Source organism: Panthera pardus, unplaced genomic scaffold (assembly GCF_024362965.1).
Source record: "Panthera pardus isolate Hobbes unplaced genomic scaffold, ASM2436296v1 HiC_scaffold_27, whole genome shotgun sequence".
In the NCBI taxonomy this organism is placed as follows: Eukaryota; Metazoa; Chordata; class Mammalia; order Carnivora; family Felidae; genus Panthera; species Panthera pardus.
Window position 1 is genome coordinate 109,220,710 of NW_026526843.1, and position 26,482 is coordinate 109,247,191.

Consider the following 26,482-nt stretch of genomic DNA (forward strand, 5'->3'; position numbering starts at 1 on the left):
CTCCAAATATATACAACTGCATCATTTCTTCTCACAGTGCCTCCGCTCATTTGTTTCTGAGTCACAACAGCCTTTCCATTTTCAGTGGTAGCATGTGGCTCCCTAGTTACTGTTAGGGATTACTTCGAACATAAAGTGAATCCTTGTCCACTGGTTTCACAATACTTGTGACTGTAGAGGTCAGTTCAGATAGCTTTCACTTTGTCGGCACCTTAATGGTTGACCCACAAGGTGGAATCCTCAGTGAGATCATGGAAGCTGCTGATGAAACAGGTCTGTGAGTAAGGCAGACGTCACTGCGTATTTGTCCACTGTCAGAGCTACACGGTGTTTACTGCAAAGTCTGAGATGTGGGCTCTGCAGGAACAATGGTAACAAGTTATCTGGGTCAACGAGAGAGAAAGACCTTCTCTCTGGAAATACGACAGCGGGGGCAGGTGTTGGGGGGATGCTTCACTTAGTCTGACTCGGATCTGATTGCTCTCCTGTTACAAAGGAGAGTACTTGCGGCAGGACGTACTACTAAGAGGTCGTGTGGCAGTTAAGTGCTGTGCAAGACTGAAGTAAGCTTCCTGTATTTTGGACACAAACTTGTGTTTTGTAGATCTGGTGACCGTGTGGTTTAAACTGCTTTCTGGCCCACGGGCGTTGTCTGGGGGACGCTACTAGCGTCGCACTTGCTGCTCGAAGACTCTGTGCCCCGGGAATCGTGAAAGACGGGGTTTCTGCTCCTCATTCTGGTTGGGGCAGGGGCGGGGGCAGGAAGGTAAGATGTGGCTTTCTTCCTCGCCATTCCTCCTGCTTTTCTTGGGCAGGGGCACTTGTTCATGGTAGCCAGTGGAGGCGGACGACATGGTGCCGCTCCTCAAGAAGAGGGAACAGAGGGTGTTGTGTTTGGGGGGGGCACGGTGCCCACCCCCTTGGGCCTGGGCTTTTGCTGCTGCTTGGGTGGATGCTATTGGCCGCGAGTGCCCCTCGGTGGGACTGTTACTTATTTAAAAAAGAATCACAAATTTACTTCAACAAATGGCGTAGAGATTTCCAAGTTACTATTCTACATTCAGAGACCCTGAAGTGGATCTCTCTCCTCATATTTCACTTTTTAAAAAAACTACCAACACAAAGGCCATTAATTTTGCGCCTGATATGGAATATCATTTTTAAGACGCTTAACGTCTCTGCAAAAGGTAGCAGGAATTTCCTGGGTGTGTTACATAATGTGCTCACACTATCTAGTCGCAATGTGTTCTGCCGTACTCGCGGAGGGAGCGCCTACTGGTGTCTATGTGCTGGCACCAAGGGCTATAAGGCACAAATGAGACACGTTACGTGGAATATTGTATTGTCATAAATGTAGCTTCTTCCACAGGATGACAGTTGTAGCTCCTGTGACCTGGCCTTTTGGTCATTCTGTCCTCTGGAGAGCAGATGTTAGACATCGTTCTGCAAAGATGTAACCGATTAGGATGCCACTTGGGAAGCTTTTGACGGGATTCATCAGGCGACTCTGTTAGAATGTGTTAAATGAACCCACGGGCATCTCGTGGCCCTGATTGCTGTGTTACTTTTTGGAATAATAATGGCTACGTTCTCTTCCAGGCTTACTGGCTGCCTGGCACTGTGTCTGTCTGTGTACAATGACTAACATTTGTTGAGCACCTACTGTGTGCCAGGCGGAAAGGAGGCTAAGCCCTTCATATGTTTTATCCCATGAAATGCTTACACCACTCTATGGCATCGGTACTGTCCTTTCTTAGCATGCCTGTTTTTCAGAAGAGGTAACCGAGGCATGGGCGTCTTAAGGTTAAAAAACTCATCCATGGTCACACAAGCTAGGGTGGTGCAGAGAGTGCATGGGAACGCAGGCAGGCTGGCTCTAGAACCTGAGCTCAAGCCCACAGCATTATCTGGGTGTCTGCATTGTCTTGATGGGAGCAAGCCCCTCCACGTTACCGCCTGCTGCGTTGTGCCTCCCCAGCGTGCCCACTCCACATCTTGCGTATCTGCACCGCTCTGAGATAAAGCTCATCATTGTTTTGCTATTCTTGATTTAAGAAAGAATCCCAAATTTACTTCCATAAGTGACATAAAATAGAGATTTCCAGGTTGCCGTTCTGTATTCAGAATCGTGCTTGTTTTGTTTTCTGATTTTTAAAGGATCCTTTCCAGAAATCAGCGATTTCAATGCAAAGGAGCAAGCACTGCCTGGAGTTTTGGGCTTATGCTGTTTTTCCTACAAATTGTGAAAGCAAGGCAATTTGGGAAAATATTTCATTTTACTAATTAGTAAGGAAACTTGTTATTTTGTAACGTTCAGACATGCTTTTCAGAAGGAGTGTGGCTGTCTTTTCTATCAGTGATCAATAATCCAGGTGCTTGACTATCCGGTTGTTCCTCATCTGTGGGGTCCTTGGCCAATTCCTGCTCAGCAACCAATTCCTGCTCAAATTATTCTTTACAATTTAAATAACATCGTTTTCCTTTGGAAAACAAAATCCTAACAACTAGAACCTGTTAAATGCTATTGTGAGAAATGTTAACACCAAGAAGGGTCTGGAGTAATTGAGGACAAATGGGTCCACCAGTAAGACCCCACACCATTTGGCAGATACCTCAGACTTGGTCAGTGTTGCGGCACAGGAAGAATGTGGGGGGATGTCTTGTGACTCGGGGAGAGCAGTCCCCTGACCCAGTTGATCTTGGTGATTATTCATAATGGAGTCCTGTTTTCTTAATGACAGGATTATTGAATCTGAGCTTAGAAAGCGACTTTAAGATCATGTGTTTCAACTCCCCAGCTTCCTAGCAGATTGAAATCTAAACCATCTAGGATGTCGCCGTGGTCATCACTGGATATTTACACTTGTGACATGTGGGGTCCTACAGGGGACTCCTTGCCAGTGAGTCTCCAGCCTGGCCCTGCCCCAGGCAAGCTGCATCGCCAGCATTTTGGAGTTGGGGAAGGAGTTGGGACAGGGGCCTTAGGATATTTTTAAAACTTCAGGGGATCCTGCTGCTTCATAAAGCTTGGGCATGCCTTTTGTGCAATGGTACCGATAGGTAGCGTCACCCTTTTTAATCTAATATCTTTTCCCAGGCACACACATGGGTTGGTAGCCTGTGAACTGTAGTTCTACATTCAACAATATTAAAATGTTATTTCTTTTTTTTAACTTAGAAAATATTTTTTAATGTTTATTTATTTTTGAGAGAGAAACAGAACATGAGTGGGGGAGGGGCAGAGAGGGAGACACAGAATCCAAAGCAGGCTCCAGTCTCTGAGCTGTCAGCACAGAGCCCGAGGCAGGGCTCGAACTCATGAACCGTAAGATCATGACCTGAGCTGAAGTCGGACACTTCGCCGACTGAACCACCCAGGCGCCCCTATAATGTTCTTTCTAAAGTAGCTTTTGAATATGTGTGTGTATATACATACCTACATATGTATATATATGAAAACATAATCATGCTGGAAATTATAAAAAGAAATGTTTACCACAAATACACAAATAGTATAGCAAGATAGTGTAAACATATTGCTCAATTCAAGTCCATTAGAATTAATATGTTCTTTAAAAAAAATTTTTTTTTAATGTTTATTCCTGAGACAGAGAGAGACAGAGCATGAGTGGGGGAGGGGCAGAGAGAGCGGGAGACACAGAATCAGAAGCAGGCTCCAGGCTCTGAGCTGTCAGCACAGAACCCATCATGGGGCTTGAACTCATGAACTACGAGATCATGACCTGAGCCGAAGTTGGATACTTAACCGACTGAGCCACCCAGGTGCCCCTAGAATTAATACGTTCTAATTGCAGAACCTCTGGACCAAATAATGAGCTCTATCCTGCCCTCTCCCCAGTGGTAGTGAGGTGAGCAGAATTTCTAAGCTTCTACTCATTATTGGAATCCCCAAGATTCCACTCCCAAATACGCAGAGCCTGAGAATGTGATGTGCTATCATTCTAGTGATTGTGTTATGTTATATGACACAGTTGACTTTCCAAAAGGGAGGTATCATGGTGGGCCTAATCTTATCGCATGAGCCCTTAAAAGCAAAGAACTTTCTCTGCCTAGTGGCCAAAAAAGAAGTCCTAGAAATTCAGAGCTTGAGGAGGGACTGGCTGCTTTGAAGATGGAGGTGTCACGTGAGAAGGAATACAGGCAACTTTGCTGGAGGAGAGAGCAGACCCAGGCTGGCAGCCAGCAAGGAAACGGAGACTGCAGACCTCCTGCTTCAAGGAATCGGATTCTGCCAGCAACTTGAGTGAGTTTGGAAGTGGATTATTCTTCCAGGTCCCTGGATAAGAGTCCAGCCTGGTTGACATCTTGATATCAGCCTTGAGAGCTGCTGGGCAGACTATCCAGGTGAGGCTGCCTGGACTTCTGACTTACACAACTGTGAGATAATGAATGCGTGTTGTCTTAAGCCCTGAGGTCTTTGGCTTAAAGACAGCAAATGGCCTGGGGCAGTGCTCTTCTTTCCTACTGGCAGGTTGTCAGTTGATACTGAGTGGGGAGTCTGGAATTTTGCGTCCTGCCTGGTGGCACCAGGCGACCCATTGCAGCTCTCCCCTCATCCGCTGGCATGTTGTCAGTGGAGGCCAGATGGGGGGTCTGGCCTTTGACTCCCCCAGCCCCCAGCTCAGAAGTAGTAAGTGGCCCCCATCACCCACCCTACTAGAGTTGGGAAGATCTTGGAGAGGAGGGAGCTGGAGAGAGGGATTCCTTAAACCTGTATAGGAAGTCTTGGGCAAACGCCTGACCGACCCATACGTGAATTTGACTAGAATTAACATACCGAAAAGTTTGAGAAGAGAAACTACAGTGTGGAAAACCACTTAGTTTTCAGAGTGACCTCTAGGTAACACAAATGAAGAAGACCTGAATAGCAGTGCAAGGGCTCTGTGAACTGAACGATCATTGGCATTACAGCCTGCCAAAGTGGCCCAGGACCTGCATGCTTCATCTAAATAGGATTCAGAATCTTGTAATATAATAACCCAAATGCCTAGGATACAATAAAAAGTCACATGTCCCATCAAGAACTGGGAAAACCACAACTTAAATGATTTATTCCTAGGTATTTTGTGGTTTTTTGGGCAACTGTAAGTGGGGTTGCTTCCTTGATTTCTCTTTCTGTTGCTTCATTGTTGGTGTATAGGAATGCAGCCGATTTCTGTCCATTGATTTTATATCCTGCAACTTTGCCGAATTCATGAATCAATTCTAGCAGTTTTTTGGTGGAATCTTTAGGGTTTTCCATATAGAGTATCATGTCATCTGCGAAGAGTGAAAGTTTGACCTCCTCCTGGCCGATTTGGATGCCTTTTCTTCTTTTTAAAAAAAATTTTTTTTTTAATTTACATCCAAAGTAGTTCGCATATAGTGCGACAATGATTTCAGGAGTAGATTCCTTAGTGCCCCTTCCGCATTTAGCCCATCCCCCCTCCCACAACCCCTCCAGCAACCCTCAGTTTGTTCTCCATATTATGAGTCTCTTCTGTTTTGTCCCCCTCCCTGTTTTTATATTATTTTTATTTCCCTTCCCTTATGTTCATCTGTTTTGTCTCTTAAAGTCCTCATATGAGTGAAGTCATATGATTCTTATCTTTCTCTGACTAATTTCACTTAGCATAGTACCCTCCAGTTCCATCCACATAGTTGCAAATGACGAGATTTCATTCTTTTTGATTGCCGAGTAATACTCCATTGTGTGTGTGTGTGTGTGTGTGTGTGTGTGTGTGTGTATATATATATACCACATCTTCTTTATCCATTCATCCATCGATGGCCATTTAGGCTCTTTCCATACTTTGGCTATTGTGGATAGTGCTGCTATAAACACTGGGGTGCATGTGTCCCTTCAAAACAGCACACCTGTATCCCTTGGATAAATGCCTAGTAGTGCAGTTGCTGGGTCATAGGGTAGTTCTATTTTTAGTTTTTTGAGGAACCTCCATACTGTTTTCCGGAGTGGCTGCACCAGCTTGCATTCCCAAAACCACGACTTAAATGAAAAGGCAATCAACAGATAACAACACTGGGAAGACTCAAATGTTGGAATTACCTGACAGATTTTGATGCAACCATCATAAAAGATGCCTTAATGGGGGTGCCTGGGCGGCTCAGTCAGTTGAGTTGCCGACTCTTGATTTTGGCTCAGCTCATGATCACACAGTTGGTGGGATTGAGCTCTAAGTCAGGCTCTGCACAGTGCCTGCTTGGGATTCTCTCTCTCTGCCCCTCTCCATTGCATGTGTGCTCTCTCTCTCTCTCTCTCTCTGTCTCTCTCTCTCTCTCTCTCAAAATAAATACATAAACCTTGAAAAAAGATGTCTTAATGAACAATGACAAACATTCTTGAAACAAAAAATTAAACATTCTTATCCAATAAATTGGAGATATTTAAAACATGGAAATTATAGAACCAAAAGATAAAATTGCCACATTAAAAAGTTAACTGGTTAGCTTAATAATAGAGATGAGAGTGGAAAGAATCAGTGAGGTTGAAAACAGATCAATAAAATTTACCCCGTCTGAACAACACAGAGAAGATAAGATAGTCTGGAAAGACAAAAGAACAGAGCCTCACAGACCTATGGTACAATAACATAAGGTCTAACATCTGTGTCATTGGAGTCCCAGAAGGGAAGAAAAAAGTATGGAAATAAAAAGTATTCAAAGAAATAATGGCTGAAAACTCCCTTAACTGGGCAAAAGGGATAAACTTCCAGGATCGAGAAGCTGAGCAAAACCCAAAGAGGAAATCTGTGCCAAGACACATCAATAATCAAACCTCTAAAAACTAAAGACAAAGAAAAAGCAGTGAGAGAGAAACAACATGTTACCTGTAGGAGAAGAATGATTTGAATGACAGTGGATTTCTCGTATGAAATCATAGAGTCCAGAAGGAAGTGCACAGCATTTGCTGGTGCTGAAAGAAAAGAATGGTCAACTCTGGATTCTATATCTGGTGAAAATATTATTCAGGAATGAAGAGAAAATAAAAATATTCTCAGGTGAAGGAAAACAAAGAGAATTTGTTAGTAGTAGACCTCCTCTTAAATAACGGCTAAAGAAAGTTCTCTAAACTGAAAAGGAAATGGTGACAGAAGGAAGCTTGGAACTTCCGAAAGGGAAACAAACAGTGGATGGGTAGAAATAGGGGTATGTATAATAGGCTGTCTTTATCCTCATTAGATTTTAAAATTATGTTTGATGTTTGATGCATAAGTTATAATATCATCTGATGTGGTGTTCAATATGTGTGGAGATAATATATAAGAAAGTTATATTTAAAAAGTGGGGAGGGTATAAAGGAACATCAATGGAAGTAAGATTTCTATACATCACTTCAAATGGGAAAACATTGATACCACTGGCTGTGATTAAGTTATGTGTATATATTTTAATAACTAAAAACCATTAAAAACCACTAAAAAATTATACAATGAGATGTACTCAAAGACTATGGATAAATCAAAATGGAGCTTTGAGAAATGTATAAGTAACTCACAGGAAGGGAAGAAAAAGGAAAAAGAGGGATGATAAATAGAGAATAAATAGAAAACAAATAATACAATGGCACTCTTAAGCCCTGATATATCAATAATTACTCTACGTGTAAATAGTCTAAATTTACCAATTGAAAGAGGTAACAGAATGGATAAAAATGTGACTCAACTATGCGCTGTCTATAAGAAACTCACTTCAAATGCATTGAAGTGAAAAAAGTGAAAGGGTGAAAAAAGACATGAAAGCATTATTTTTTTAAAAAAGCAGGAGTAGCTATTTATATTACCAGATAAGGTAGACTAAAGAGCAAAGAAAATTAATGAGACAAAGAAGGACAGATGATAACATTGTCAATCTACCAACAAAACAGCAATCTTAAGTATGTATGAACAAAACAACAGAGCTGCAAAATACATGAAGAAAACTAGTAGAACTGAAAGACAGATATATCCACAATTATAGTTGCGAGTTTCAGCATTGCTCTCTCAGTGTTTGAAAGAACTACTAAGTAGGATATCATCAAGGATAAGGAAGAACCAAGCAACATCATCAGCCGAGTGGTTCTAATTGATATTTGTAGAACACTCCACCCAGAAACAGCATAAAACACATCCTCTTCAATACCTATCAAACATTCACCAAGTTAGACCATGCTCTGGGTCATAACACTAACTCCAGTATATTTAAAGGAATGGAAATAATAGAGAGTATGTTGTTTGACTATGATGGAATCAAACTAGAAATCAGTAACATAACATAAAGGTAACAGGAAAATCTCCAAACACTTGGAAAACAAATAACACATTTCTGGATAATCCATGGGTCAAAGAGGATGTCTCAAAGGAAATTTTAAAAATACATCAAACTGAATGAAGATGAAAATACACAATTTGTGGGACACAACCAAAGCAGTGCTAAGAGGAAAATTTATAGCACTAAATGTTTACATTAGAGTGGAGGAAAGTTCTCATCAATAACCTAAGCTCCCACTTCAAGAAATTAGAAAATAAAGGAGAAGAAAAGAGCAAGCAGAAGAAAGGAAATAATGAAGAGCTGGAATCATTGATGTTGAAAATAGAAAAACATCAGAGAAAATCAGTGAAAAAACTAGTTCTTTAAAAAGATCAGTAAAATGGATAAACTTATAAGAAGACTGACAAAGAAAGAAAACAAAAATTGCAATGCTAGGAATAAAATGGTCTATCGCTATAGATCTTGCAGCCATTACAAAGATAGTAAGAGAATATTACAAACAGGTCTTATATGCACATACATTTGACAATTTATATGAAATGGACCAATTCTTTGAAAAATCACAAACTACCAAAACTCACTCAAGATGAAATAGATGGATAATGTCAATAGTCCTATAACTATTAAAGTAGTTGAGTTCAGGGGTGCTGGCTGGCTCATTCAGAAGAGCATGCGACTCTGGATCTCGGAGTCATGAGTTTGAGCCCCACGTTGGGTGTAGAGATTACTTAAATAAAAAAAAAAACTTAAATTGAATTAATAACTTAAAAGCTTCCAAAAAAGAATCTCCAAGCCTAGAGGGTTTCACCAGAGATTTCCATCAAATATTTAAACATAAGCACCAATTCTACATAATCTCTTCGAGAAAATAGAGGAGAAGGAAATGCCTGCTAATCATTTTATGAGGCCAGTATTACCTTGGTACCAAAACCAGGCCAACAGTACAAAAATAACTACAGACCAATGTCCCTCAAGAGCATAGACACAAAAATCCACAACAAAGTATTAGCAAAACAAATCCAGCAAGATATTAAAAGAACCGTGTTCTATGACCAAGTGGGATTTATTCTAGATATGGACGGCGGCTTCATTGTTCGAAAATCAGCTAATATAATCCACCATATCAATAAGCTATGGGAGAAAAAGTAATCACATAATCATATCAATTGGTACAGAAAAAACATGTGACAAAATTCAACACCCATTCAAGATAAAAACTCTCAGCAAAGGAAGAACAGAGAGGAGTTTTCCCAGCTTGATAAACAACATCTACAAAAAACCTACATTAATATTATACTACATGGTGAAAGACTTAATGCTTTCTCCGTGAGGATGGGAACAAGGTGAGAATATCTGCTCTCACCACAGTACTGGAAGTCCTAGCCAGCACAATGTTGAGAAAAGAAATAAAAGGCAATGAATCAGAATGGAAGAATAAAATCGTCCCTGTTTGTAGATGACATGATTCTTTACGTTGAAAATCCTGAGAATCTACAAAACAACTCTTAGAACTAATAAGTGAATTCAGCAAGGTCACAGCAAGGTCATAGTAGGATAGATGAACACATGAAAATTAATTTTTCTATATCCTAGCAATGAACATACAGAACCCCAAATTAAAAGCACAATCCCATTTACAATCACTCCAAAAATAATTGAACTACTTAGGTATAAATCTAGCAAAACACACACAGGATGTATGTGCTGAAACTACTAAATGTTGATGAAAGTATTCGAGGAACATCTAAAGAAGTAATGAGGTATACTGTGTTCGTGGACTGGAAGAGTCAACAAGGTAAAGATGTTAGTTCTCCCCAAATTAATCTATTGGTAATGTAATTCCTATCAGTATCCCAGGAGAGTTTTTGTTTTTGTTTTTGTTTTTTTGTAGACTAGCTTGTTTTAAAATTTATATGGAAAATCAGGGGCGCCTAGGTGGCTCAGTTGGTTATGCACCTGACTTTAGCTCAGGTCATGATCTCGTGGTTTGTGGGTTTGGGTCCCGAGTCAGGCTCTGTGCTGACAGTTTGGAGCCTGGAGCCTGGAGCCTGGAGCCTGCTTTGGATTCTGTGTCTTCCTCTCTCTCTGCCCCTTCCCCACTGACACTCTGTTTCTCTCACTCTCAAAAATAAATAAACATTCAAAAAATTAAGATTTATGTGGAAAATCAAAGGAACTAGAATAGTTAAAGCAGGAGTATCTGAGTGGCTCAGTCGGTTAAGCATCTGACTCTTGATTTCAGCTCAGGTCATAGTTTCACAGTCATGAGATTGAGCCCAGCATTGGGCTCTGTGCTGGGTGTAGAGCCTGCATAAGATTCTCTCTCTTTCTCTCTCTCTGTCTCTGTCTCTGCCTCTCCCCACTCCTGCACATGTGTGCTTTCTCTCTCTCTCTCTCTCTCTCTCTCTCACACACACACACACACACACACACACACAAAGAAGAGTTAAAACAATTTTGAAAAAGGAGAGCAAAGTAGGACTTTTATGACTGTTATGACTTACCATAATAGCTCTAGTAATTAAGACAGTGTGGTGCTGGTGCAGAGATACATACATAGGTCAGTGAAACTGGAGAGAGAACCCAAAAACAGTCTCACACAAATATGTCCTACTGATTTTTGATAAAAAAGCACAAGCAGTTCACTGGAGGAAGTATAACCTTTTCAACAAATGGTGCCAGACAGAGCAACTGAACATCTAGAGGTGGGGGGTGGGGGGGAAAGGAAGGAAACTCAACCTCAGTCTTACACCTTATAAAAAATTTTATCTCCGAACGGATCGGGGATTTAAATGTAAAACATATAACTATAAAAGTTTTAGAATTAAACATGAGAAAATCTTCAGGACCTAGACCTAGGTGAGGAGTTATTAGATATCACACCAAGAGAACATTAAAGAAAAAACTGATGGAGGTGCTTGGGTGGCTCAGTCGGTTAAGCCTCTGACTCTTGTTTTGGCTCAGGTCACGATCTCATAGTTGGTGAGTTTGAGCCCTGCAGTGGGCTTTGTGCTGACAGCGTGGAGCCTGCTTGAGATTCTCTCTCTCCCTCTTTCTGCCCGTCCCCCGCTTGAGCTCTATCTCCCCTCCCTCTCAGAATATATAAATCCACATTGAATGTGGTCAGCTTGCAAGGTTCTCTGTGCTGTGATCCCCATCTCTCTTTCCAGCCTCGTATCCCACTTCATACCCTTGTACCCCCTCATGCCTTCACAGCCCCAGAGCTTGCTTCATGCTTTCCCAGGGAAACCTTCTTTGACCTCCTGACTCTTACAAATACCATTTTCTTTCTTTCTTTCTTTCTTTCTTTCTTTCTTTCTTTCTTTCTTTCCTTTCTTTCCTTTCTTTCCTTTCTTTCCTTTCTTTCCAGAGACAGAGTGCAAGCTGGGTAGGAGCAAAGAGAGAGGGGGACAGAGGATCAGAAGCAGGCACTGTGCTGACAACAGAGAGCCTGATATGGGGCTCAAACCCATGAACCATGAGGTCATAACCCGAGCCAAAGTCAGATACTCAACCAACTGAGCCACCCAGCTTCCCCACAAATACCCATTTTCTACAGGCCTTTGTAGTGCCATATTTCTGTCCTCAGTAGCACTTGTCACTCTTAGAATTTGAAGCCTGTTTTTGTGGCTGTTTGACAAATGGCTCTCTTCCCTTTTGGACTGAGGTTCCATGGCCTCTGTGTAGCATTATGTCCTCGGTGCCTGGTGCACAGCAGTGCTTATCCATATTTGTTGAATGAGTACTATCTTTGTTGCTTGTTTCTCTACCCTTGTGGTTATTGACAGCACTGGGTACCTGACCCTTGCTCTTTGGATGGTGGTGGTAGTGGCCACTTAAATAGACCATGGTCTTAGGTTCTGACTTCCAGAAGCAATTTCGCCTGAGGCTTTCCAGAGGAACTGATTCTTCTGGCCTGTAGGGAATGCACGCGGGCCAAGGTCAGTGGTGGAGCCGGCAGTCGATTGGAAGATGGCACGCTGGACGGCGGTCTTAGGCGTCCATGTTTAGTCAATGTTCGTATTCTTTTTCTTTTTACCAGCTGAGACTTCATTGCCTGCTGACCAATTACTGTATAACCTTAACCTTAGGGCCCCTAATAATGTATACAGTAGTATAGAAAATACAGATGCTATGAGAGAAAAAAGCCGGCTGTGGAATTGTCTATGCAGTATGATGTATAAACTGCCAAACCCGGTTTATAGGGAGAAAAATGCTGAAATGTTAATAGGAGATTTTGTTTCTTTATTTCTAAGATTTGAAAAAATTTACTTAAAATTGAGAAATGTTTTGATCCGACTTGTTTACTTTTCCTCAGGGATTAAGGTACATTCATCCTTCAGCTTCTTGTGATTGAAGTGGCTCCCGGGCATGTATTACTTTTTCTATGTTGCTGTTTTTTAAATTCTTCTTGTCTTCCAAGTGAATGTGAGATTAACGAAAGTACCCAGTGAGCTAGGGAAATTGATCTCTTTCTGTGTAATTTGGTTTGAATTTTTATCAGATCTGTAGATATCTGAGTGTGCACTGATCAAGGATCTTTATTTTATCACCAACTGGTGACTCAGAGCAGTGGTTTAGAGTCAGAGCTGAGCCCTACAACTTTGGGGGAAGTTAATTAAGCTCTCCGAGCTTCCCTCGTGCATCCATCAAATGTTTATTGAGTGTTGACTGTGTTCTAAGCACTAGGGAATACGTGGGTGAGTAAGTCAGACAAAAATCCCTGCTGTCAGGGAACTTACGTCCTAGTGGGGTAGACAGACGGTAAGCCATAAGCATAATAAATAAGTTATAGTATGTTGGAGGGAGAAAAAAGCAGGGGAAGGGGATATCAATGTTGGGGGCTGGATTGCAATTGATGATAGGGAGGCCAGCAAAGGCCTTACTGAAAAGGTGACCTTTAAGTCAAGACTTGAGGCAGTGAGGAAGAGAGCCCTGTGGGGATCTGGAGGAAAGAGCCTCTCAGGCAGAGGCAACAGCATGTGCAAAGTCCCCGGTGTGCTAGAAAAAGAACAAAGGCCAGTGTGCTGGAGGGCACAGGTGAGGGCATCCGGAGATGGGCGTAGAGGTTCACAGGGCTCCAGATGGAGTAGGGCTACTATAAGACTTGGGGTTCTGGGTGAGATGGGAAGTAATCGGGGGAGCTCTGAACAGTGGAGTGATATGACCAGGGATGCTCTCACTGGTTCCTTTTGGCTGCCCTGTGGAGAACAGACCACTAGGGGCAAGGGCGGAAGCAGGGAGCAGAGGTCAGAGGCCAATGCAGGAAACCAGGGGAGACCAGAAGGTTGGTAATGGGAACAGGGAGAAGCAGTCAGATTCTGGACATTTCTGAGGGTAGCACCACCAGGATTTACTGATCATATTCTGGATGTTTCTGAAGGTGGCACCCCTGGGATTTGCTGATCAGACTGGATGTGTGGTGAGAGAGAGGAGGGAGGGATGACCCTATCTTTTTTTGCTGAGCACCGGGAGCTTATTAAGGATGTGGGTCTGGAGTTCAAATGCCAGGTCCAGGCTACAGATAGGAATTTGGGGATCTCATTTGGTGAAATGAGATCACCTGGAGGGGCAGTGTGGCCAGAGGAGAGAAGAGCCCCGGGCATCCCAGCGTTGAGACTGACGGGGAATGGCCAAAAGGGGAGGAAAATAGCCAGGCAAGTGAATGTTCAAAGCGGAGAAGATGTCTCAGGAGGGGGAGTGATCCCTGCCCACGGCCCACCAGCTGTGCAGCCTCAGAAGTTTCCTCCCCTTCCTGAAGCAGCTCTTCATCTGTGAAAGGAGATGGTACTAATATCCTGGTAGAGTTTTTGTAAGAGCTAGAGTTATTTTATCATGTGCCAGATACTGGGAAACTCTGAGAACAGAAGGATGAATAAATAATAATGTAGGTAGAGTCCAGCTACACATTAGTATTAGTAATGATGAATACCTGGTAGAGGGCTTTTTCCCTTTCCAGAATTAGTCCAGGTATGGGCATGTAAATGAGAATTGCTACTATTCTTTTTTTTAAAGCTTTTTAAAATTATTTTTGAGAGGGAAAGAGAGAGAGAGAGAGAATGAATCCCAAGCCGGCTCTGCACTGTCAGTGCAAAGCCTGATGTGGGGCTTGAATCCACGAACTGTGAGATCAGCCTAAACCAAGAGTCAAACGCTTAACTGATCGAGCCACCCAGGCGCCCCAAATTGCTACTATTAACCAAAAATTATAATACTCTTCTATTATGTTCATGTACTTAAGTACAGAATATCTCTAAGGTATTTTATCTGATCATTTTTTAAAGTTAAATTTTTATTTCTTTTTTAGAGAGCGAGAGAGGGAGGGAGAACAGAAGCAGTAGAAAGAGAGAGAGAATCTTAAGCAGGCTCCATGCCCAGTGTGGAGCCCAACATGGGGCTCGATCTCATGACCCTGAGACCATGACCTGAGCCGAATTCAAGAGTCAGTCACTTAACCCAGGTGCCCCTAGCTGATCAGTATTATTGAAGGTCTTAAACCGCATTGTAAGGATTAGGATTTTAAAAATTCGGTTCATACACCTGCCAAATGTACACATTCTTCACACTGATACATTCTGACATGAAAAAAAGGTTAGTGTCTCCAAAACCAGGAAGCCACATGTTCCAAGTAGATAGCACAGAGTAAATTTGATGCATTGCATGAAATCTTCTTTATTCGAGGAATCCTTAAGGAATATGTCCCGTTTTCCGAACTTTATTGAAGAATATGAAATGGACTCTTTTTTAAGTTTATTTATTTATTTTATTTTGAGAGACAGCATGCACGTGCACATGCGAGAGTGGAGGAAGGGGAGAGAGAGAGAGAGAGAGAGAGAGAGAGAGAGAGAGAGAATCCCAAGCAGGCTCTGTGCTGTCAGCTTGGAGCCTGATGTGGGACTGGGACGTATGAACTGTCAGATCATGACCTGAGCCAAAAACTAAGAGTCAGGCTCTTAATTGACTGAGCCACCCAGGTGCCCCAGTGGACTCTTAACTATAGAGAACAAACTGATGGTGACCAGAGGGGAGGTGGGTGGGGGGATGGGTGAAATAGGTGATGGGGATTAAGGAGTCCACTTGTGATGAGCACTGGGTGATGTATGGAAGTGATGAATCACTGTGTTGTACACATGAGACTAATGTAGCCCTGTGTCAGCTGGAATTAAAATAAAAGCTTAAAAAAGAATATGAAATGAAATAAATGGTAGTCATTTGACATCAAAACGGTAATTTTTGGAATAAAAGTTTTCATAGGTGATCAGGTCCTATGATAGCCAGCTAAACTTTTTAGATTTTCAACTCATCCATTCAACTTTTGCTTGATGACATTTTTGAAATGTTGTTTTCACTTAAGGTATCATTAGAGTTCTTTGTTAGGGTGAAGGTAGAAAAACATATGCAAAAACATCTGTAGCATGGTGATATCGAAAGGCTGCCCTTCCTCCCTCCCCATGATGTATACACTGTGCGCTGCAAGAAAACCTGCTGTGCCCTTGCCTTTCTACCAAGGAATTTCATTCTTTCTGCTGTGACCTGTGAACCTGGTCAGGTCACTTGCACTCGGCACAACTTTACTGAGGTGTGTGGAGTGCAGGGTGGCGGCTGCAGACCCAGGATCTGCTTTCCGGGACTCGGGACTCCGTCGGGCTTTGGCCGGGAGCAGTAGTGCCCCACGATCCTAGAAGAGTGAGTCTCGGTTTATTAGCTCCGAGACCCTGGGAAGTCGTTTAATCCCTCTAGGTATCTATTTGTTTCCTCGTATGAAGCATGGGAATAGCAACAACAGCAGTGTACCTCTTTGCTAGCGTTCTTGCGAGGATGCGTGAGATCATGAGTATAGGGCAGATCAGAGTCGTGTTTGATGCATATTCATCGGTCAACAAATGCTAACTATGAACGTTAAGTATTGAGCTACTCTGAGAGACTGGAAAAGTACAGAGGTATGGTGTTTGTCGGTTGGGTGCTGGGGGCAGGGGGAGCTGAGATGGAGGTAGGAGTGTAGGAGGTTTATTTGTGGAGGGGAGATAACACCCTTGGGAGATGAAGGGGTGGGGAGAGGGGCAGGGGGAGCCTCAGGCTGCGGTCCCAGCCAGCCTGACAAGGAGCTTGTGAGCACACACTGCTGGGCAGAGGTCTGCCCAGTGTGGGCCGGCCTCACCCCCCCCCCCCCCCCCCCCGTTCCTGGCAGTGCCTGGAGAGGGCTGTCCAGGAAGAGTGTCACCCAGGCGGGAACACAAGCTAGGGCAGAGCCTGAAGCCACCGGTTCTGTCCTGAAGGGACAGGTGGGCAGCACACCTCCAAGGCTGCCCAGGAGACATTTTGTTTCCCTTTAGTTTCTTAGCTCACAAGGGGATTTGAAATTCTGTATTCCCTCCCGCTCCCCCGCTCCCCCCCCCCCCCCCCCGCCCTGCCCGCCCCCAGCTCAGGGGCAAATCTTACCATCTGTCTGCTACCGAGGAGGATTAGACAAGAGATCTTGAGGGGAGTTCAGGGAGAGTGAAGGTAAAAATGTGAGTGTCTCCAGTGTGTGGTCATCACAGGCATGAACACAAAAGCCACACACACATACACGTTTAGCTATTTGTGGAATGAGGTGCTTGAGGTCAGCCCATTTTAGCTCTTTGCTGCCTGTTTTTCTTGTCACGAGGGAAAGAGCATTTCATTTGTTGTCATACTTCCTCTGGGACCACCAGGTCTTTTTCAAGAAAACCAACAAAGTCCATACCCTGTGTCTGGGAGTCTGGCTGGAAAACAGTGGCCTTGCCTCATTTGTAAGCGGAGGGGCTGTCCACGGCTGTCCACGGCTGTCCACGGCTGTCCACGGCCTGCCCTGGCTTTCTTGAGGCTGGTGGTCCCAGCTGGAGGCCTCGAAGGAGGGGCCACGGGAACTGGGCTCTCCTCGAAGGCCTGGGGCAGCCATGGAGGGGGGATGCTCGGGCCCTGCTCACTTCCGGGGCCGTGTGGGGACCCCCCGGCTGCACTGTCCTCTCACACGGAAGCTTTCTCTTCTGAGGAAGCAGCACAGCTCCTCGGCAGGGATGTCATTTTCCTGGCTGTAAAACGAGGCCATGGTCGAGATGGGAGATATAGCTCGTAGCAGTAGAGCAGGCCCAGCTGAAAACCAAAAAGGGACTGTTTTTGCACATTGTGGGAGAAAAAATAGATTAAAATTGCCTTTGAAATATTTACTATAGATGCATATTTTAGTCATGATTATAATAAACCACAATTGGCATTGACTTAAGTGTTAAAACGCGAATATCTTCTTAGGAAGGCTGTGTGTGTTTCGACAGTATCTCGTCGTCTGCAATGTGACGACAGATACCCAAGCCCTCGGTCACGCGGGGCTTGCTTTCTGACCACATACGGCTCACGGTAAAGAAACGACATCCAAATCAATAGGTTGGCAGATTATGGGCAAAAGGTACATGATAACTGTTTAAACCCACAAGTGTTATGGAGTTAAAACTGCTAAAGTTTAAACTGTAGTCACACCGTAATACTGGGGCCTTCAGGGGCGCAGACGGAAAAGGAATCAGGTTTACTGCTGTCATTCTGTAACTGCTGTGTACCAGCTTGCCTTATATTCATAGTTCAGTCTTTAACTGTTTCTCTCAGCTGCAAAATCATAAGTGTGTGCACAACCTTTTTCTCTTCAAATCTTGAAACCGCAATAATTGCCAACCTATTAAAAAATACATCTGCCATATGAACGTAGTTTCAGCTGTTCTGTGTTAAATGAGTAATTATGACTTTGGGCTCTGGTGGCACATGATACGAACTTGGGTACACATTTGAATATGGAGCATGTCAGGTTTGTGTGGTTTCACATATTGAGAAATCGCTTCTTTGTGCTTATTGATATATATTTTTCTCACGGACCGCTCTGTTATTTGGTTCAAAATATCACATGACAGATGATCTCTCGGTACATATAATCCATGTAATTATAGTGAGAGCTTCTCCTGTCATTGGTGGTTAAAAAATCCACACACTTCACTTTTTTTTTTAGCCTCTGATATTTTTTATTCAATTTTGCTCTTCCTTTTATTTAAAAACTTGAGTTTGAATGGTTTCCATTAACAGATATTTTAAGATGACAGTCAGGTCTAAGGTGCTGCCAACTTGAAGCTGAACGCAGTCCCCGGCCCTCCAGCTGGATATGAAATCTAATTTCAGGCCTGGTGCAGTGCAGGGAGGTAGCTGATTTGTAAACAGCCCTCGAAACAACATAGCAGCAGTTGACAAGTGGCGGTTCTGAGGCGGGGGAAGTGTGCTATTTAGCTGTCTGACTGGTCACCCCGATTGCACTTCCACCTGGGGTTGCATCTCCCAGAGCCACACGTGATAATTAAAGCTACAGGTTCATCATTGGTGGGGCCATCCCATTTCATTACCGTTACAAACTTAGGCTTGTCTTCATTTGTTGTAACGAAAGCCAAATGTAGATCCATCCCCTTTACTAAAAACTGTATTCTTTCTTCCTTTTAATTGAAATGTACATGTGAATATTAGAGCATACAGATAATCCAAAGTCACTCTCTTTGCTAATGAAACTCACTGTAGGGCCAGTGTTGGCCTGGGGCATGCATCTACCATTCTCAGACCACATGCTCACGCAAGTTCCTCTCAGCCCTGTAACCCATCACTGTGTCTGTGGTGATGGCAGATACCAGTAAGTTATCCAGGTCTGCCCATTTTTTTTCCCCAGAGGGGTTAGAATGGTCTTAAGTACAGAGAAGGAACATGTTAAATATTCATCTGGTTTAATTGAATTTAATGTACCATCCTTAAGATTAATCTGAAGTTTTGGAGTCATTAATGGTTCCTTTGTTTTGTAGCATGGAATTTATTTGCCATTATTTAAGATAGTGAATTATTTAAGTAAGAAGGTGCTGCCGAATGACCTGTGGTCTGCCGGTGCGTGCATCAATGACCTCACGCTTCCATGAATGTTAATAATAATGGTTGGATATCAGTTTAAAGGACAGTGAATCGATTAACGTGTAATACTGTCATATACTTGGATTTATAAACCCGCACAAACAAATTGTTCTCTTTGAGGACATTAATTCTTCTACTTGAGTTTCTTCTTTCACTGCTTCAACACTGAAAATCCGTGGTGTACTGGGGTGATTTATTATTTTTTTTTTTCCAGAACAGTTTTGGAAGTGTTGCCACAAACACTGTTGTTGTTGTTTTTTTAATTCAGGTGATCTCTGTAAATTATTGAACAAGAATCAAGTGCTGTGTACGCATCTCAGTCTATTTATATTATAGAACCATTTTCCACCATGGCCACCCACATGTTGATTTTGTATTTTGAAATGTTACTGAACTAGTAAAATATAGAAGAGCATGAAAATATAAACATCTCCCTACCCACCACCTATTTTATCAAATGTTCCCGTTTTGTCATACTTCTGATGCTTTGAAAAAAATCAATAAATGGACTTCTAGTTTCAGCTCAGAGATGTAGAGAGCTGCAGAGATGTGTCTCCCACGCTTACGAGGAAAAATCTGGACAGATTGGAAATTGACAAGAGAACTGAGTCTGCAGAGCAAATAGCCATTTAAAAATCTGGAGAGAAGAAGCACTTTCCGAGACCTGAGGCCTGAGCATTTACTTCCCAGAGGCAGAAGCCACCAGACACTATGGAAGTAGGTAGAAAGATCAAGCTAAAAATTTGACAAACTGCTGGAGGTTGAGTGCAGACTAGCTTGAGAGTATGAAGCTCCTGGGGGCAGCAGAGGAGCCGGAAGGTGGCCTATTGTTTTGCAGGCTTTTCCTCCAGGAATCCCACCTTGCTCTGGCAGGGAAGACTGGGGACAAACTGAAGAAAACTCAGGGAGCGGGTTGCAGGTGCTGGCTTGGGACCACTGAGAGACCCACTCAGACTTTTCTCCTTTAAGGAACAAAAGGCTTAGTCTGCAGGGGAAGGATGGGGAGTGAGAGCACCAGTGAAATACCATTGCAGCTGGGGGAAAGGAATTCCATCCAGGCCAGCCCCCCACCTCACCTCACAAAAGTCTTAATCTTCAGGGAGAAGGGCCACAAGGCTGTAGACTGAGAACGCTGGGGGATGCCCACTGCAGCTGGGGGAAGGGAGAGGGGGAGCTCTATTCTTGGAGGAGAGGCAGAAGCGTTTGTGAAGGCTAATACCAGACACAGGTCTGCAGTGCACTCCAAAGATGGGGGCTTAGAATATTCGCAACCCCTCCACCCCACCCCCACAGCACACTAACAAGCCTCCGGGAATAACAACAGTGGATTGTAGCAGGGAGAACTGCAGGAGACAGGCTCTTTCTGGGCAGCAGCACAAAGGGCCAAGAGGGGGGACAAAAAAGATCACTAGAGGAATTTGAAGTTTCTCATGTCTGTAGGAACCACCGACCTCAACATGGCCCAACTTCTGGCTAGCTTAACATAAATCCCCACACTGAGGTCTCGTTTGCCTCAGTGTCCACTGCCCTATACAAAATGTCTGGCTTTCGGTCCCAAATCACAAGACATGCCAAAAGGCAAGAAAAAGCATTCTGAAGAGACAAAACAGTCATCAGAACCTAACACAGATACGACACAGCTGCTGAACTATCAAACTATATACCCATACATTACCTGCCTCAGTCCACTGAGTGTCCTTTATGTGCCATGGGCCATTTTAGGAATGGACTTAACAAGGTCTGTACTCTTAGAGAGGGTACATTCTAACAGAGGAGAGAGAGCATAACTGCAGACAAGCAAAAAAAAATAATTACAGAGAGTGAAATATGCAACAAAGAAATATAGGAGGGGAAAAGGATAGAGTGACTGACTGGTGGAGCGTGTAGGCTGTTTCACCTAGAGTCATCAGAAAAGGCCTCTTGGGGGAGGTGAAATTGCACCTCACGCCTAAATGATTAGAAAGCTCCTGCCATTACTCAGTGCCATTTAAGTAGAGAACAGCAAGTGCAAAGGCCCTGAGGCATGGACAAGCTTGGAGCCCCTCAGTATATTAACGCTCTGGAAGGTAACAGTGTTATGGGAATGTTGCTGGTGAGAGCAACCCCTGCAGCTGTGTCACTGTCAGGGCTAACCTAGGGAGGAATTAGTGGGTGGGTTCTCTCCTGTTCACATTCTTCTTCTCTTTAAACACATATAGAAATTACTCTTCTTTCCCCTCATTTTGGGGGCAAGGAGAGTCTATAATAACCTTTCTTGTAACCACTTTAGGACCTGGCACAGAGTGAAAAGGAACATGAATTTGCTGTTGTGAGTCAAGGCCTCGTTATTTATCCAGTAAAAGTGTATTATTTACTCCTCTTCGCAATTGTAGAGAATGTGCATTAACTCCACTAATCCTTACCCCCATCCCCCACCCCAGGGAGTGATTATTCCTATGTCACAGATGGAAAAACTGAGGCCCAGAGATGAAGACTGCAGATCTGTTAAAGGTCAACCTTGGCGTTGGAACGCCAGTAGCCTGTGTGTGATGGACCGGAAAGATGTGTAAGACCTGAAAGGATGGGTATTCTTCAAAAATAGAGACAGTGATGAAGGCAGACTGGATACAGTTGCTTCATTCTTATGCTAAGTCAGTTGATGTTAAAGCATTGACTGGCGAAACTGCGTAGGGAAATGGATTCAATAAATACGTGGCGAACCATCTATATCATTTGGTCATTTGTTATGAGCCCTTCAAAACAGATGAAAATGGGCAAATAGTTAAACCTCCCAATTCCCTCTGCTGTCTACTACATATGTAACTATATAATAATAATAATAATAATACCATGAAGGCAATATTGTCTGGCACTCGTCTACTGAGAACATTCTGGAAATCAACATTTGTGATCTCAGTAACCGTTACATAACTGGTATCAGTCTACTGTTATGTACAAAGACGGCAACTCTCACCTGCTCAAATGCTTTTTGTTTTTTTCTATAATAATGCTTATTGTTTGAGAATAAATAAGTCATAATAAAACTAAACCTTAACAAGTACATGATTGGAGAGAGAGAACTTCGCGCTGGATGAAGAGGGTGACGATATCGTTTGGTTTCTGGTTTTTGCCATTAGAGGAAAGGAAAGAACTTTCCCACGAGCACCTCTCTTGACACATGAAAAGGTTGCTGGTGTTCAGTAATGAAACAGTCGTTAAAGGAAATGTAATTAGGGTGGAGTTTTCTCTGACCAGTTGTAATAATTGAGCACCCACTGTGTGCATAGTTCTATTATCTGTACCATTCATGTGGTATGACATGCTGGATGAGGAAAAACAGCAAACTTTTGTACAGCACTTCCCATGGCCCAGAGACGTTAAGTAACTGTTAGCCCAGAGGAGCACAGCTAATCAGTGCCAGACCTGGATTTGAGCCTATGGGGCCATTTAACTCCAGAGTTCAAGTGCTCTTTCACTCCTGATTATACTAGGGTACAGGATATCTGGGTGGCCTTGGCTACATTAAAACAGCAACAACAAAGCAAACCGTGATTAGCATGAGGGGCACCCATATCTATCAGGTTCTGAGAACTTGCTGGGAATCTTCGCTGAGCTGGGTGTTAGGCTCTGTGAGATTTTTTTTTTTTTTTGATATGCAGCCACAGAGATTTTTTTTTTTTAACATGCAGCCACATTCAATTGGAACCACCACTTCCTGTGAATGCCTTATGATGTTACTTGAAGAAGGGAAATAAGCATATACATTTTTAAAAAGTTTCTTGAAGTATATTGATTTTTAAGACTGGATGCAATTAGTAGTTCTCATTAGTTCCAAGAATTATTTATCCTGGAATGTTTTGGTTCCATGTAAAGCACTTTAATATCTGAGACTGCAGGTTCTGCTGCTTTGATAGTCCGCGAGTCGAATGTGGCCGGTAGCTTTAAGCATGCGCAGTAATGCAAGTGTCAATGCTGCCAGCACAAATGGAAAAATGCATTGCTTTAATTGAAAAAACAGGCCATGTATAGTCTTTGACTCTCTTTACATTTAATCTGACTACTCATAGTTTCTGGGAGGGTGGGGAGGGAGCGAGCGGGATTTGGCCCTGTTGTTCATCAGGAAGATCCTGAAAAATTTTGGAATGTGAATTCTGACGCTGACCTCCCACTGCTTCTCCTTCTTGTGAAGGTGAAACAAAACACAACCTAGGAGATTCTGAAGCCCAGGCTCCTCAAACTTTAACATTGCCCGGGAGTCCCAGGCTGAGGGTGGGGTGTATGTGGGCAGATCTTGTTAAAATGCAGATTCGGATTCAGGGGGTCTGGGCTGGGGGCTGGTGGGTGTAGGGAGACTGAGATTGTGGTCTAACAAGCTCCCGGGGGACGGTACTTTTAGTAGCAAGGATGTAGCCAGCCCTTTTCGCCTCAGCCCTCCGTGTCAAGGCTGTGCTGCTCTTCTGAATCACCTGAGGGAGTTTGGACAACATAGATTCCCAGCCCACCCCAAATGGAATGAATGGGAGTCCCCAGGGCTGATGTTACGAAGATATGGTGGGGGGGGGGGAGGGGGGGGAGGGGGGGAGGGGGGTGGTTAGCTAATGAAGTGGTTTGATAATAAATCTGTCAGCTTTGTCTTTTTTTGGCCGGGGTGGGGGGGGGTGGGTAATGACAGCTTTGAAAACTTTACTGTAGGAATCAGATTGACAAACTCTGTGACATCCTAAGAGCTTCCTGTTTGACCTAAACTACAGGAGAAATCTTGACAGCCACTCCCCTTGGAAGGGAATTGCCCAGTTCTTTATGATTGTGTCCAGACTGGCTGAAATCAGAGAGTGTGGAGAAGAGAGAGGGCTTAATGGTTAGTTTGCTGACCTGCTCAGCATTAGATAATGTCTGTGGAGGTTCCCAGAGTGCGTCCAGGGGAGCTAGGGCCCAAATATGGAAAAGAGGAGCCATGATTATGAGGTAGGAGTTGAAATTACCATCGCGACGATTTAAAGTGTTATTTCAGCACTTTCCTCTGCTCCTGGGTTTGGCGTTTCATTGCTTGTGGTGTTTGGAGAGCCGGGCCGGACAAGCTAGGAAGAGGGCTGGGTGATGTCTTTGTTGTAATGAAGCACCAATTCCACAGTGGGGTTCTGTGGGTCACCCCTTTCCGGTATGACTTTTTCTTTTTTTTGATAACTGAAAACACTCCAGCAACTGAATTTAAAAAAAAAAAATTTTTTTAACATTCATTTTTGAGAGTGTGAGAGAGAGAGAGACAGAGCATGAGCGGAGGAGGGGCAGAGAGAGAGGGAGACACAGAATCCGAAACAGGCTCCAGGCTCCGAGCTGTCAGCATAGGGCCCGACGCGGGGTTTGAACTCACGGACTGCGAGATCATGACCTGAGCTGAAGTCGGACGCTTAACCGACTGAGCCACCCAGGCGCCCCCAGCAACTGGATTTTTAACATTTCTTAAATCTTAGTAATCTTTTCCCCTGAGATCATGTAGGAAGATAAGACACAGGTGGAGATGATCATCCAGTGTTCCTCAGTCTATTGTGTCCCTTTTTAAAAGTCCCTTTCTTCAAAACCAAGTGTTTCCCATTCTTGTTGCATTTGTAATATTCTTTACGCCAGCTCCTTACCTTGTCTAAGGGTTAAAAAAATAATAATGGAAACGCCATGATGATGAGAAAAAAAAAAGTTGAGCGTGGGAGAACTAGAGACAGATTCCAAGGGACCTGGCTCTCACCCACACCTGGCTTCCTACAGTGACTTCAGGCCTGGCAAGGGACACAGGCACCCGCACCGTGTAAATGGAACCCTGAAAGAAACCCCATAGCGCTGACCACACTGAGCGCTTTGCTTTTGTCTGCTCAAACCCTCTCTGTTGCAAAAGGCAAGGCTCTAGGGCATAGCCTGGTGGGCGAGACAGACCCAGAAGCACTTTTGTAACCCTCTCTGGTGTGCACTTAGTATGCCAAAGGAGCCCAAAGGGAGGGGAAGCTTAGAGGCTGGGGCAGGGGAGGAAGGGATAGATCAGGTGAAGAGGATGGTGAGAGTGACCGAGGATGTATGAACCGAGGCCTGCAGGGGAAGCGGTTTGATAAATATCTGGAAGAAAGCCTTGCCAGTGAGTAAAATGGGAAGTAGAGGCGGGGGTTGGGGTGGAGTGAAGTTGGGACGTGAGAGGCACTGTGCACCTCTGTAAGGAATTTGGACCCTAGAGGTGATCAGGAAGCATCAAAGGAGCCATTTTAAGCAGAGGCATGTTGCCGTCAGATGTGGATGGAGGCAGAGTTTAACAGGTGACTTCTGAATGAGCATCTGCTCCCATGTAGCTTATTTCAAAAATAGCTTCATTGAGATCTAACTTGCATAGTGTACAGTTCATCCACTTGTGCCTTGTTCAGTGGCTTTCAGCATATTTAGGGTTGTGTAATTATCACCATGATCTAATTTTTGAACATGTCCTTCCCGCCCCAAAGAGACCTTGTGCCCCTGTGCTGTTACTCCCCACTTCCAAGCCCAGCCCTCGGCAGTCAACCACTCTTCTTTGTAATTTCTCCTTTTTCTTTAGCGTTGAAGGGAATGTCTTCTGTGAGTGTATTATTAACTTTAAGGGGTCTCTTTGCCAGATTACAGACTCTTGCTCTTGGCTTCCTAGGTATTGCTCAGCCTGTTCCTATCAGCAGTGATATCTGTTATCTCACATAATTTTCAGGCTACAGGTCGGATGGGCCCCAAGGGTAGTGTGTTCACCTGCTCACGGGGACATCGGAGACCTGTGTTCTTCCTGTCGCTCCTCCATGGGTCGTGCTGCCAGTAGCTTCACCCAAGGGCTGGTTTCTTCATGGTTGTCAGGCAGACGTAGGATGGCATCCACTGGCTGTGGGGCCCTCTGCTTCCTTGTTCAGGGCGGGCATGTAGGAGGAGTCCTTTCCTGCAGTCTGATTGGGTGAACTTAGCTCCTGTTGCCCACCCGGAACCAATGATTGGCTTAGAGTTAATTAGTCTGCCCTCTGGAGCTGGGGAGTGGGCTTGATGGGGGATGGGTGGGTACCTGTGGCCAATAGTTGGCTCTGCGAGGGGAGGAGGAAGGGAGCCGCCTCAGCTGGTTAGTACCGTGTTTGAAGCTGCCCCTAGCTTTATGTCTGTGAAAAGCGTCCTCAATTCAGATCTCACCACTTCGGGAGGTCGTGCAGATTTGGTCAGGCGGTGCACTGGAGTTGACCTTTGGACAGTGTCATAGTGTGGGCGATAGTGGGAATGGTGGTAACATTAACTTATGTGGGAAATAAAT

The 26,482-nt window shown here is 43.9% G+C and overlaps 1 protein-coding gene across 7 annotated transcripts in view; it reads left to right on the forward strand.

The window, feature by feature from the left end:
• The window catches only part of SH3KBP1 (SH3 domain containing kinase binding protein 1), a 330,169-nt gene that overhangs the window by 58,952 nt on the left and 244,735 nt on the right, over window positions 1-26,482 (forward strand). The window lies entirely within an intron of this gene.